The sequence below is a fragment of the Apium graveolens genome, chromosome 10, assembly GCF_009905375.1.
Source record: "Apium graveolens cultivar Ventura chromosome 10, ASM990537v1, whole genome shotgun sequence".
Lineage (NCBI taxonomy): Eukaryota > Viridiplantae > Streptophyta > Magnoliopsida > Apiales > Apiaceae > Apium > Apium graveolens.
The window spans coordinates 103,707,093-103,723,406 of record NC_133656.1 but is presented as its reverse complement, the minus strand read 5'-3'; positions in this window follow the sequence as shown (position 1 = coordinate 103,723,406).

Here is a 16,314-nt window from a genome sequence, read left to right as displayed (position 1 = left end):
AATTTATTGGATATTGCAACTCTGTTTATAATTTTCATAACAGAGGTTTTCAAGGAGTGTATGAAATGTATATATATAGGTGTATATATATATCGGGACTTAATGAAGTATCTCATAACTTCATTATTTATAATGATATTTCAAAGATTGAATCTATTCAAGTCTTTTCTTGTAATCTCATCTATGTGATGAACTTTTGAAACTGATGATACCTTGAACGGTGGTAGTTCAAGTAGTATTCGGAAAAGATATAAGTATATTGAAGTATCTTGTAACTTCATATTTCAACTTATATCTGGTTAATGATTATCTTATGCATGACAAATATTTTCACAAAAATGTTGAGACAAGGTTAGATATATGAGATCACCTTGCAACGATATTTTTATACAGTTATAAACTGGAACTCTGTGTATATTATGCATAGAAGAGGACTTCCAAGATTTTGAAAAGTGCATATACATATATACTGAATATTTTGCGACTTGGTCGCGTTAAGATATCAAACTTGGTTCATTTTTACTTGACCAAGACTTTAATGAGTACTGTGAGAATGCTCATATATTGTTAATTATTATACATATTATTTCGGTGGGCTTGTTGCTTACCCTTGCTTCTTCTTTCATCACACAACAACAGATAGACAAGATGAACAAGACCAATCTCCCAATTCGTGAGCGGTTAGGAAACGTTCCGCAGTTTCCTGTAGGCGCTGATGCCGTTGTAGCTGAGGTAGGAACTACCAGTAGGCTAGGCTTTCAACTTTTATTGTGCCGGACTTATGTATATTTAAGAATTGTACTAATGGCAAAGAATATGTAAATTTATTCAGAAACCCATTTAAGGTGTAATGGTTTATAATTGTGGAATAAAATGAGTGGTGTTATTTTTGGTATTCATCTCTGAGACTATAACTTGTGGAGTGTGGGTATATTGTGGGGTCACAGTGCGTAATAGTTGGTTGTTTATTAAGATTAAGTGTTATTAAGGAAAATAGAACTCGTGACAACCCGGATCCCCGACCCCAGATCTGGGGGCGTTACAGAATCTGGATGATGAAAATCAGATTTTAGGTGGGCATCAAAATTTGGATGTTGATATGAACTTAGTTGCAGATCAGAATTTAGAGGATGATGTTGAAGCCTCTATAGCCTCACATACTGTTATTTTATCAGAGGATGCTGATACTGCAGGCTCTGTAATTTCTGATGCTGACAATGCTGAAATTACTGGTGAAGCTGCTACAAATGTAGATGCTGATGCAGTTGGTCCATCAGGACATGCACCTCAACAAGCTCCATGCAAAGCTGATTTGATCAAGAAGTTTGTTTGAGAGGATGCACCAGTACCTTGGAGTGAAACTCCTAGAGGAAAGGAGTGGACTAAGGAATGGAACACAGTTAGTTTTGTTCCTACTGAAAAATTTTGTTGAGCACCTGCTAAGGCTGATGAAATGCTGATAAATGATGATTTCAAGGCACAACTGAGAGTTACTGCAATGAGTACTAGGCACCTTCAAGGTCAACACTCAATAACTGATGCCAAGGTGAACAAAATTCAAGAATCACTGATCCAGCAAGATATGAATATCAAATTGGAAAAGAACAGATTTTTCAAGCCAGTCTTTGACCGAATTGGGTATATTGAAAAGACTCAGGAGAAACATCAAGATCAGATTTCTGAAATTCTAAAGAATCAAGCTTCTCAGCAAACTCAACTCAATGAGATCCAATCCTCAGTGGAATTGCTTGTCTCTCTTCTTTTACCTGCTGATGCCAAAAAGGGGGAGAAAGTAATTAAGTCCAAATGCAAATCTAGTCAAGTACTGAAAGGAAAGGATGATGGAAATGATGACCAGGGAAACTCTGAAATGGGTAGAGGTCATGGTCAAGGTAAAGGCTTTTCATCAAGCAAAGATGGAACTACAAGTCAACGAATAAGTTCTGATACTGGGAGAAGAATAAGTTCTGAAATCTAGTCAAGTACTGAAAGGAAAGGATGATGGAAATGATGACCAGGGAAACTCTGGAATGGGTAGAGGTCATGGTCAAGGAAAAAGTTTTTCATCAAGCAAAGATGGAACTACAAGTCAAAGAACAAGTTCTGATACTGGGAGAAGAATAAGTTCTGATACTGGTAAAAAGATAAGTTATAGTGAACATCTGGAACTTGATGAAGAGATTTCCAAAATGCTATTCCTAAAAGACAATCCAGGCATGGATATTGAAAGTCTGAAGGAAGAAGAAGCCAGACTTAAAGCTGAAAATGTCAAGTCAAAGTCTAAAGCTCAAGTCATGGAAAAGAAACCACCTAAGCCTAAGGGCATTGCGATAAAAGAAAGGACAAATTCTGAGGCAACCAAAGCCAAATCACAAGTGGAGGTAGATCCAAGATCCAAGGGCAAAGAAAAAATTGGTGAACCTGTAAAGGTATATATGCCAGTCATGGATGAAGAAATAATTGATGATAAAGATGCTAGTCTTATTTTGAAGAAAATGGATATTCAATTAACCTCTAACATAGCTCATGTTGTTCAAGATCAGGACTTAGTAAATTCTGATATTACAGTGAAGCAAGCAACCTCTGACATAGCTCAAGTTGGCTTGATATCAGAAGATAATAAAAAGGAAACCTCTGACATTGCTCATTTTAAACCTTCAAAGATGCTACTACCAGGATTCACAAAAGCTCAACAGACTCAACCTTTGAAGGCTACATCAAGTGGTTTTGAAGCAAGAGTTGTTACAGGAAAGGAAACAAGAGACAAATCAGGATTGGGTAGTTCTAAAGAGAAGAGAATAAACAATACTACCAATGATCCAACTTCCTTAAGTGAACCAGGTGTAGGAGCAACTCCTGAGAGATTGAATCAACTTGAATCTGTACAAATAGTTTACCACTCTGTTTTGAAAGAAGATATCATGCTATACTTTATGACAGATGGGAGAGTATTCCAGATCAGGGAGAATGCTATTCTATTGAAGTATTTTGAAGAACTAGGACATGTTCTATTTCTACTTCAAGTGAAAAATAGATCAACAGATGGTGCTGCAGGTTATTTAAAATCAAATATTCAAAGACAGAAGAAGCTTTACTCTGTAAAGACTGACAGCCCATAATGTCCTAAGTACAGATCTCACAGTGGAGAAATTGTTGAAATGAAGCCTACTGCTAAAATCATCACTACATTTTTTGGTATTAAGGGACTTAAATTCAATCTAGAGTCTGATAAAGCCTATATCATCAGACTAGATCAGGATATAAGGAAAGCTAAAATAAATGATCTCAGGGCTGCTATCTTTCAAACTGGTGAAGATACAGTTGAATTGAAAAATGCTAAAAGGAGGATGGTCAATGAACTTGAATATGCTGAGAGATGTCTTTTGAATAACTATCTCAGAACAACTCCTGATATCAAAGAGATCAGAAATTGAAGCCAAGTCAAAGATTTATAACTGCTTAAATTCTGAAGTGTATACAGACTGAAGCTGATATCAAACTTTGAGGATGATAAAGCTAGAAGGACTGTAAGTTGTAGTTATCTAGTCAAATTCTCATGCATTTGTACTTAATGTTTTTGACATCATCAAATATCTGTTAAACTTGTATATTATGCTAATTTACAAGTTGGGGAGATTGTTAGATATATTTGTGATGTCATGTCTAATATGATTTGTGTTTAGTTTTTAGATCTTACTTAACAGGACAAATCAGGACTTAACTGGAAATCAGTACTTATACTGAAGTCAGGACTTAAGATATCAGAACTTAAGTTGTCCGAACTTAAGTTATCAGGAGATATTTATCAGGAGATAATATCAGGACTTAAGGAGAAGTTCAGATAAGGAAGGCGGCTGATTGAAAGGAAAGAAGATCTAAACAAACATAAGAAGAGATATGCATGGAGAAGAATTCTACGAAGAATAGAATACTTGGAAGAAAAGATAACTAGTTGATATATATTAGGAAGCAGAATCATATTCGATATCAATTAGAAGATTATCTTATAACTGTGTAGTATATAAACACAGACATAGGGTTTACACTATATGTGTTATCTTAATCGTGATTATTATTCATTGTAACCCTAGCAGCTCTCGTGATATTTGTTCATCACTGAGAGAGGACAGTTCTATTATAACAGAGTTTATTGTGTTGAATAAAATCTGTGTTTTGTTACTTGAGTTCTTATATTCGATTTGATTGTAGTAAACACTGTATTCAACCCCCTTCTACAGTGTGTGTGACCTAACATATTATGTGACATATTATATCTTATTTAAAATCTATTTAGAATGGAGAATCTTGCAAAATTAAAGTTTGTTGCCTTGGATGTCTCGGGGAATAATTATTTGCCATGGGTCCTTGATGCGGAATTACACCTTAGTGCTAATGGCCTAAAAGATAATATTGACCCGGAAAAAATCCCAACTATTGAACAAAATGCAAAAGCGATTATCTTTCTTAGGCATCACATCCACGAAGATCTAAAATCTGAATACCTCACTATCAAAAATCTACTCACCCTTTGGAATAATATCAAGGATAATAATTATTTTTCATGGGTCCTTGATGCGGAATTACACCTTAGTGCTAATGGCCTAAAAGATACTATTGACCTGGAAAAAATCCCAACTGTTGAACAAAATGCAAAAGCGATTATCTTTCTTAGGCATCACATCCACGAAGATCTAAAATCTGACACTACACCATAAATGACCTACGGGAACATCTCGTAGCTGGGTGTTGCTAAATTATGTTACATTAGTTATGCCACTTTTGGCATAGTAAAACACTTTATTTTTTATGTTACCTTAGCTATAAAGTGGTGTTACTTTTGGCTAAAAAATGTTTCATATTGCAACATGTAAGGATAAGTTGCCTTAGGTCATTTATAAACAATTTTATTACTAATTTCCTGCATAAAATTTTAAAAATAATTTTTTAAGTTATATTTATTTTCAAATGAACTGATTTTTTATAAAATGTAAGAGTTTAATTTATAAATGAGTTATTAGGTTTAATATGATAAAGTATTTATTTATAAAATTTAAATTTAATAGTTTTTACAAGAAAACAAATTCACATAAACATAATTTTTTTTAATAAACTAGTAAAAATGGCACGGAGACCCGTGAAAATGCTGAGCGGTAAAATTTACCTGATTTTCCAAATTATTTGGGCCGCCTATCCAAATAACCACTCACCGTGTCTGTCTCGTCTCTCTCGCCTCACTCTTTCTCAGTCTCACACTCTCTCTCTCAACTCTCTCTAGCAAATCTCTTTGTCCAGTGTATATCGTAATTCTTCAAAAATAACTGATTTTAAATAAGGGCATCTATAGAGACTGTATTTGAGGACTTGGTTTCTTCAAATTAGGCCTCTTTGAAATCAGGGTTTTTTGAAATTAAGGTTATTTATTAATTTTATTCTTTTTATACTTTAATTAATTGATCTCTCCTTTTGAAATTAAGGTTGTTGATTCCAGTTCAATTAGGGATTATATAATTGGGAATCTACTTCTAGTTAGATTGGCATTGGAATGAGTGGGATGGAAGGGATGCAAGCTGCAACTAGTTAATTTGTAATTGCAGAGTTTCATTTTCTTGCAGATCTACTTCTTTGTTCATTGGCGATGGTCATCTTAGAATATGCAAGGTAACGTTTTTATCTTCAGAGAACGCCATTATCTCTTGATGATTGTTTTCAGACTCTGTGTAATGTTATTTTATTGGTGTGATTATACATTATTTTGTTGATGTGATTATATATTATATCATTTTATTTTTGTTTTCAGACTTTGTATAATGTTATATTATCATAAACCAGCAACTTTTATTGATGTGGTTATAAGCTATGACTCTCGGGCTTGCCCTTGTTTATTTGTCATATTCTTGGTGATGGCTATTGAGCTCTTAACCACTCTTAATGGTGTTTAATATATCCTGGAAGTTGTTTTGGTCTTTACTTGCTAGTTAAAGAGCCTGTAAGCCATCCTAACTCATATGACTTGGAGGTTAGTTGTCTCTAAGGAGTATTCATCTTGTTAAAGGTGTTATTTTCCTTTTTCTTTTCAAATTTTTATCCTATATTTATCTATTTAAGATTGTTAGTTGTTTTTGATATGCAAGATAGTCTACTGGAGTTGCATTGTATTAGTAGAAAATTGCTAACAGTCCAGACATATATTTGTGATGTTAAAACAGAACGAAAGCTTAGTGTTAAATTTCAGTCAGTAGATGATAACCTTCTGTATAGAGATGGTGTTGGCGCATGTCCAGAATACACAAAAGTGCCAATAACTTATCTTCCCCTTCATAAAGGAAGAACTGTGACCTTTTATGGAGATGCCCAAGTACCTCAAAATATTCATCCTGAAATGAATTGCTAATGAGAAGATGATCAAAACTAGTTGCAAACGTTGTGGATGGTTTGTCAGATTAGAGTTTCGACAAAATCATGTTAGTTTAGTTCTAGATATTTTCCACTTTCATATTTAACTTTACGTGCATTCAATTGGAATATTAGTCTTCTGACTCACCTGCTTCTATTTTTCAAGTTATTATCTTTACGTTATATTTTTCAGCTGGCTGTTGTGGCCAAATGTTAACAATGACAAACATGGAATACGGAAGCTATTTATCAAGCACGGAACTTATAGTTGTACATAGCAGCAAAAAAATGTATACACGTTTTCTAGGTCCTAAGGTAAAGCTTTAATATTTATATTCCTCTCGAGGTCCTAAGTATATGTTATTAACTAGTTGCAGTTCTTTCTGTCCTGTAATACCTATCAACCAAGATTACCATGCTTGGTTTCACTGAATTGCAATGTTTTGGAAAGGTCATATGCAACAATAATAATCAAAGAATGTTGCATATCTTTGCTGATTTTCTTTTCCATCCTGCAATACCTATAAGCTGAGAAGTTTACTATCGGTGAATACTGGCAGATCAGAGTTGCAAGAAAAATATATTATTTGTTAATCTACATAAAATCGAGTAATTATTATCATTATTAGAAAGCCTCCATTTATGAGCATTTATTTATTAGCTCCACCTTTGCAGGTTAAGCGAGATTACATAGAAGGTCTAAATGATTCTCTTGATTTAGTTCTGATTGGTGCTTGGCATGGGAATGGAAGAAAGGCAGGATGGTAATAAGAAATATAATACTATAATCATCCTGGTCTCTTTAGTGCTTTTACCAAATAATATCCTCTCATTCTCTTTTCGTTTAAATTTATAAATGAATGGTTGTAGCTAATAGAGTCTTAAGGACTCCTATAATGTTTAACCTTTTTAATGCAAATGTCATTAAGTTTGATACTTATTTTTTAAAGGATGTAACATATTTATGTGTGTGTACAATCCCTATATTGTCCTATTACTTGAAACCAAATATTGCATGTACAATCCCTTGTAGGTTTTGGCTTATAAGCATCCCATTGGCATGCTACAATCCCGATATTGAGGAATTTCAATCTGTGTCGTGTGATGTCTGGGATTTCAGATTCATTCTACACAGAGGTAATTAAATTCTCTTGCTCTATAATATAGTTATACAAGTCTGGTGCTATTATTTTAATATCTTCTGCTAAAGCCTTGAGAATTGTAAAGGAATTCGACAAATTAAATAGTCCAAATCAGATGAGGTATGTAAATCAACTAATTAAATTGTTCATTTACATCTCAGATTTGCAACTTTTGCTTAGGAAAATTAAACTTTTGATACACTATGTTGAATGCAGGAGTTCTAGTTATGTGCTTACATAACTTGTACTAACGTAATAACATAGATTTATCTAGTTATGTAATAATAGTTACAAGCTTAACCAGGGGAACAATGCCTACTAATTCGCTATACTAGTCATGTATTTTATTCAGTTTATACGACTAGTTAATTTAGAGTAGTCTTTAATGGTTTTGTTGAAGTCCAGAACTTATACCCTTATGTTTAAATGTTTCCTGTAATGTTTTTTTTTCAATTGTTAACCAGTTGGCTAATTTATTATTGTCTGAAAAACCTCCATGGTCATTGGAGGTATGTGGACAGGTTGCATTCAAATGTTCTAGCTCTTGCATCAGGAACCTTATCTAAGGCGTCAACTGGGGGTTGGGCATGTAGAAGGGGACTGTTAGAAATGTCCTCAACACTTGTAGTTAAGAATATTGTGGTTGTCATTTTATACTTGTGATGTTTAATTAAGAAATGGTATACTTTTAAATAATAGTTTTTCATTTTATTTCTTGTAAAATGTTACAGTAGCTTATTAAAGTGTTACAATAGCTTGTTAAATTATTTCAATAGCCAAGGTACATATGTTATAAAAGCTACTAAAATATTACCCTAGGTACATTATTGATACAAGAAAAAAGTGGGACCCACATGCCACATCACCATTGTGGGCTCATATTCCAGTATAGAGTTTGCAAGCCATGTTAGCATTGTGGGCCCCACAAATGCCATGTCAGTATGCCATGTCATCATGTCACATCACGATAGTGTGGGGCCCATATTGGGTCCCTTTTTAAAAAAACTTTGTGCCACTCAAAGGTAACATATATTTAAGTTACAATAGACATGTTTTATGTTACCTTAGGGGTCTAGGGTAACATAAACATATATGTTGCAGTAGCGGGGTCACATGTTACCTTAGACCCCTAAGGCGGCATTGAAAAACCTATCTTTAAGAAAATGTTACCTTAGCTTAAAAGTGGGTCAAGAGCAACATATTTTCCCCCTAATGTAACGTTTTTTAGTGTTACAGTAGGCATTTTATGGTGTAGTGTGAATACCTCACTATCAAAAATCCACTCACCCTTTGGAATAATCTCAAGGATAGATTTGATCACCAGAAACTTGTTCACTTGCCATCTGCCGATATGACTACATTAATTTGAGGTTACAAGATTTCAAATCTGTAGCTGAATATAATTCTGCTCTTTTCAAGATAAGCTCAAAATTAATTTTATGTGGTGAAAATATTACTGATGCTGAAATGATTGAAAAGACCCTCTCAACCTTTCACCCCAACACTATAATCCTGGCTCAACAATATAGGGATCATAATTTTCAGAAATATGGCGAGCTGATATGTCTCCTTCTTGTGGCTGAAAAGAATAATGAGTTGCTACTGAAAAATCATCAGATACGTCCCACATGCTCTGCCCAGTTACCTGAAGTACATAACACGTCATTCCTGAAGAATGAATGTAGGAAAGGGCATAGAGGAGGACGGGGTTATGGACGAAACCATGGACGTGGAAATTTTCGTGGTCGGTTTCACAATCAATATCATTCTGGCCACCTGAAGTGGCAACATGATGGTTATAACTCTGGCCACTAGAAATGGCAACGTGAAGTGCCAAATAAAAGAAAGGCACCCCAAGAAGGAGAGAACCAAGACATCTGTCATAGGTGCGGATCTGAGGGGCACTGGCAACGTACTTGTCGCACACCCAAACATCTTGTTGATCTCTACGAGTCATCCAAAAGGAATAATGGAAAGAGAGTAGAAACCAACTTCGTTAATTATAATCTAGTTAATGAACCAGTCAATAAGGCCTCAAATGAAATAGACACTGGTGCTAATCTTTATTATGGTTTAGACGACTAGACTTCATATGTAATGTCTTGCTTTACTTAATTTCTTTGTGTTTTACTTATGTACTCATTTTACGTACTTGTTTCATGTTGTTGTTCTATGTACTTGGTGTGTTTTTAATAAAGATGTTTTTCGTTTATATATGTATAGAGATGGAAGATATATTCATTGTTGACTGCGCAACCACACACACTATTTTACAGAGTCGGAAATACTTCTCATAGTTGACTAAAACCAACTCACATGTCTGGACGGTATCGGGTACATCAAATATAATAGAAGGTTTTGGGAAAGCTAGTTTTCTTCTACCAAATAAGACACACATACACAAACAAGAGGCTCTATACTCTAGCAAGTCAACTAAAAACCTACTGAGTTTTAAAGATATCCGACTTAACGGGTTTCACGTTAAAACTACTAATGAGAATGAGAAAGAATACCTTTTCATCACCTCGAACACCGTTGACAATAAACGGGTCCTAGAAAAATTCCACTCGGTTTCTTTAGGATTATATGTTACGAGTATACGAGTTCTTGAATCTCATAGTGTCAACATCCCCAAAGTCATAGACCCAAAACTACTTTCCCTTTGGCACGAAAGACTCGGTCATCCAGGAGTATCTATGATACGTCGTATCGTTGAAAATTCTGTGGGACATCCTCTTAAAACTCAAAAGATAATATCCCAAGATGAACTTCATTGTTCAGCATGTTTCTTAGGAAAACTGATTGTCCGACCATCCCCAGTTAAGCTTCAAACCGAGTCCCCGAAATTCTTAGAAAGAATTCAAGGTGACATTTGTGGTCCTATTCATCCATCTTCTGGCCCATTTAGGTACTTTATGGTTTTAATTAATGTGTCAACTCAATGGTCTCATGTATGTCTACTTACAACCCGAAATACAGCCTTTGCCAAATTACTTGCCCAAATAATTAAACTCCGAGCTCAATTTCTTGACCATCCCATTAAATCAATCTGATTAGATAATGCTGCTGAATTTACATCTGCAACTTTTAATGAATATTGTATGTCAGTAGGAATCTCAATCGAACACCCGGTGGCTCACGTACATACATAAAATGGTTTAGCAAAATCCTTAATTAAAATACTTCAACTTATTGCCCGTCCCTTACTCCTAAGGGCAAAGTTACCTATATCTGTTTGGGGTCATGTAATACTTCATGCTGCAAATATAATTAGAATAAGGCCTTCTGCTTACCACAAACAACCCCCTCAAAAATTAGTTCTTGGTCAAGTACCTAATATATCTTATTTAAAAGTATTTGGTTGTGCTGTGTATGTTCTTATATCACCACCACAAAGAAATAAAATGGGACCTCAAAGAAGAATTGGTATATATGTTGGTTATGATTCTCCATCTATTATAGGGTATCTAGAACCATTAACTGGTGATGTTTTTACTGCTCGCTATGCTGATTATCATTTTGATGAATCCATGTTCCCTAAATTAGGGGGAGATAATGATTTGCATAAATTAAATTCCGAAATATCATGGAATGCATCAGGATTAAATTCTATTGATTCACGCACTAATCAATGTGAATCTAAAGTTTAAAGAATTATTCAAATGCAAAATATTTCTAATCAAATGTTGGATGCCTTTAATGACTCTAGACATATTATAAGGTCACATATACCTGCTGTTAATGCTCCGACACAAGTTTAAATCCCTACTAAGAAATCAATTCATGAAGAATTGATTGGTGATTCAAAGCCACGCTAGAAGCGTGGTAGACCTATTGGTGCAAAAAATATTGTACCACGAAAACAGAAATTGATTGGAATTGCCCTAGAAGTGGAAAAAGTTTCAGAAAATACCCCAGAAGTGGTATTTCCTTCTGAAGAGGTTCAAGCCCCTGAAGTGGTTGTAACAAAACTCCCAGACATGGGATTGCCTCCAGAAGAGAATGTTTCCCCGGAAGTGGCACATGCCCCAGAAGTGGCAAATGCTTCCACAGAAGCAAAGGTACCTGAAAATTATGAGATCTCAATGAATTATGTCCATAACGCGAAATTACTGGATCGTGGGAGTATTGAGGTTGATGATGTATATGTTTTTTCCGTGGCATATGATATTATTATGAAATCCGATCCTGAACCACAAAGTGTGGAAGAGTGTCGACACCGAGATGATTGGCCAAAATAGAAAATTGCGATTCAAGAAGAATTGCAATCCTTGCGCAAGATAAATATATTTGGACCTGCAATCCAAACACCAGTTGGTGTAGTCCTGTCGGGAATAGATGGGTGTTTGTACGAAAACGAAATGAGAGAAATAAAATTGTGAGATATAAGGTGAAAGGCATATGTCATAGCCTATTTGTTTATTCGAGGATTTAACTCAACTCAAATAAGGATGTAACAAGTAAATAGTGGTTCTATCGTCAGAGAGATCTCTCAAAGTACATATGTCAAAGGATTAAGTAACATTATTCATCTACAGACTTGAGGACTTAATTCACTGGAAGAAGCTCAAGAAATTGATCAAGCTTCAGTGATATAAATCAAGATTGTGAATTTAATCAAGTGACAGAGATCTCGTCAGGGTATCAATTAATTACAGGGATTTAATCTGAAGAAAATCAAGACATGAAGAAACATCACAGAAGTTAGTCATTCATGAACCAGACAGTACATCGAGTGTCAACATTGAAGTGGTGAAATGGATTCATGATTTTCAGAAGATTGTCAAAAGAATGGTTGCTGTTCAAGAATAGTATTAATTCTCTATTTATTAATTAAGTCGTATAATTTAATTAAGAAAATAAATTATATCTGCAAAGATTAATTTATTGATTAATTGGATTAATTGATTAATTAATTCTGAATTAATATTATGGTTTTTCAGAATTGATTTTGAATTTAAATTCAAAATTAATTCAGCAAGTCAATCTTTTGTATTAGTATGACAATCAGTATGACAATCAATAGTCATACCGAAAGTCATGCCAATTCATTTAGATTGTCTTGCCGAAAGTCATGCCAGTTCAATAGATTGTCCTACCGAAAGTTGTACCAGTTAAAAGGATTGTCTTGCTGAGCTGACAGGATTGTCTTGCCAGTTAAATCAAGGATTGATTTAATATAAAAGCAGCAGCTGATTTTCAACAGACAGAGCATTGAATATCAAATATACAGAAGAACACAGAACCAAGAAAACAACAGAGAACTTATTGCAATTTCTCAGATCATTAATTTCTAGTATTCATTGTTAAATCTAAACCACTAGAAATCCTTTTCTTGTTCTTGTGTAACTATCTAGCGAATAAAAATCCCTAGAACTTAATCTCAAATTGCTTTTAGCATTTGATCCTTTTTATTTCAAAAATAGAAAAAGTTCATGTCGAATTTATTCTAGATTTGGAATAATTTATTTAAGATTAATCACTTGTAAACGATACCGTTGTTGTAACACCTTTCAAGTTTAATAATAGTTTTATTTAACTTGAATTTTGTTTCACTTTTTTTATTCCGCATTTTATTCGATTAAACGGTATTGTTTGTATTCAACCCCCCTTCTACAAACATATTGAGACCTAACAATTGGTATCAGAGCCTTCTGATTAACGAACAAATCAAGATCCTAGACTTTTGTGATTCTTCCACTCCTTGAATTTTTATTACTCAAAAATTCATAATGACTACACAAAAAGTTGAACCGTTAAAATTCCACTATTCGATAAAGAAAATTATGTTATGTGGAAGAAGAAGATGCTATTGTTTTTACAAGTTGCAAATCCCAAATATCTGGAAGTGTTAAAGAAGGGTCCAAAAATTCCGATGGTTATTGAACCAGAGGTAATAGAAAATGATGTTGTGATTACCAAAGCTAGAACTTATGTAAAGAATCCTGAGGATTTTTTCTCCTGCTGAAAAAGAAGAAGCCTCCCTGGATGCTAGCCTTCAATTAATTTTAGTTGATTCCCTTGATCCCTTGATGAATAGACATGTGATGAACTGTAAAGATTCCAAAACACATCTGGGAAACTATTGAGGTGATTAATGAAGGCACAGAGGAAGTTAGGGAGAACAAGTTAGAAATCCTAACCTCTGAGTATGAATACTTTAAATCCAATCCAGGAGAAGGAATCACTGAAGTGTTTGAGAGGTACAATGCATTGATCAACAACCTGAACATTAATGGTAAATACTATTAAATCAGGGAGGTCAACAAAAAGTTCCTTTTAACACTGCCAACTCATCTCGAACATAGAATCACTGCCATAAGAGAAGCAAGAGATCTGAGTGAGATTTCTTTGGAAGGCTCTATGGTGTGTTAAAAACCTATGAGTTGGAGTAGATTCAGCAGAAGGAAGTCTACGGGAAAGGAAGAGTGGTCAGCACGTCTACTGCTCTAGTAGCTGAAGAACAACAACAACAACCACAACAACAACAACAATCTCAACAGTCAGAGAGAATGGTACAGTCTTCCAAGGCTGAAGAAAATGTGATAGTAGCAGAATTTGATCCTCCTACTACAAATCAATCAGGAGATGATTTTATTCCTTGGAAGAACTGGAGTAATTGGAAGATGAGTCAATGGCCCTGATTGTCAAGAGATTCTCCAATGTCAGATTCAAGAGGAATCCCAAGTTCAAGTACAAGTCCAACTACAACAGATTCCAGAAAGGTGGATCTTCATCCTCTAACACCAGCAGTGGTGGGTACAAAACAGGGATGGTTGATCGAAGCACCATTCGATGCTTCAACTGCAATGAGTTGGGACACTTTACCACAGAATGCAAGAAGCCAAAACAAGTTAGGAAGAACTCTTATGATTCTAATCAGAAGAGTAAATCTGAAAGGGCTTACCTGGCAAAGGGAAAAGCTGGGATGATACTGACAGTGAAGATGAAGAAGTTGGGAATATTGCTCTCATGGCTAGTGATGCAAACACCTCATCGTCAAGAAAAGAGGTAAAATTTACTGATGCTGAATTAGTTTATCATCTAGGAGGCTCCTTAGATTGTGCTCGTCGTGATAATGAAATGTTAACTCAACAAATCAAAGACCTTGAGAAAGAGGTCAATGAATTAAGACTTGTGCACATTAATCAAGATAAATTAAAAGAACAAGTATCTTTCTAGAGAATAGAGTTGACTGTTATAGACAACTCGAAACTATTCTCAAAGACAAGATCACCGGTCTTGAGACTAAGGTCAAAGCTTACTTTAATTCTTGCTCTAAGGCTAAAGAGTTCTACAATAAGCAAGCTATTAATCAAACATCTGGAGTTGGTTATGATTATAATGTTGCTATTGGAGAATTAGGCATAAACTCCCCTCCTCATGTATGTGCTAAAGGTAGGGAAGTACCACATGTGCTTAAGGGTGTTGATGAACCCCTCTATAAAAAATCAATTGTTGAACCATTTGATGATACCTCATTTATTATTCAAGAAGAAATCCATGCTGAAGATCTTGCTAATGAGAAAGTTGTTTCCAAGTCAAGTGTATCAAAGGTCCCAGTCAAAGTTGTGAAAGCAACTGAGACTAACTCAGACACACATGAGTTGGATAACCAAATGCCATGTCTACCATGCATAAGTTGCCTGTTGTTAATCCCTCTTATAAAGCATGTGGTGTTCCTGATTGTATGTCTTGTGCTTTTAATTTGATGTATGCTTATTTTAATGGTAAGCATGTTTCTAATGATAGACTACTCCTCGTCAGCATGTGAATAATAGGAAGCATGATAGGTCTAAGACGGCTAGTTCTTCTAAAGCTAGAAAGGAGACATTTGTGCCTAAGCCTAAACAGAAATTTGTCAAGGCTGTTTACAAGGTCAAATGTACAGTCATTGAGAAAGTTGAGAACATTAAAGCTAAGAATGTTGTTTTTCCTGATAAAGGCCAATTTTACAAGTATGCCGGACCCAACCAAGCTTGGGTTCCGAAGAAGGTCTAATCCATTTGTATTGCAGGGCATTAAACAAGTACAACCGGTAGTGTGGATTCTTGACAGCGGATCATCAAGACATATGACCGGAGATAGAGCCCTGCTATCAAATATGGTTAAGAAAGCTGGCCCAGTGGTTACCTTTGGAGATAACAGCAAAGGTCTAACTGAGGGATATGGTTGTTTGCTAGCTGGTAATGTTATCATTGAAAATGTGTATGTTGTGCAAGGACTTGAACACAACTTGCTTAGTATTAGTCAGTTTTGTGACAGCGGCTACAATGTTTTATTCGACAAGCTGAAGTGTCAGATTCTGCACAAGAAAAATAAAAAACCCTCCTTGATGGGAATCCGGAAAGGAAATCTGTTCGTAGCTGACATGAACTCTGGAAGCAATCCTGAAGTCAATTGTTTCTATTCAAAGGCATCGTCAGATGAGAGTTGGCTATGACACAAGAGACTTTCCCATCTCAATTTCAAAACAATGAATTCTCTTGTCAAAAGAGAATTGGTCAGAGGTCTGCCTCAGCTGGAATTCTCCCCAGAAGGACTGTGTGAGGCTTGCCAGAAAGGAAAGTCAAAGAAAGCAAGTCATAAAGGCACTGACACATCCTCCATAACTGGTGTTCTGCAATTATTGCACATGGATTTATTTGGACCAGTTAATGTTCTTTCGATGTCAAAGAAGTGTTACTGTCTTGTGATAGTTGATGACTATTCCAAGTATACGTGGGTTTTATTCCTTCACTCTAAGGATGAAACACCACAAGTTGTGATTGATCATATC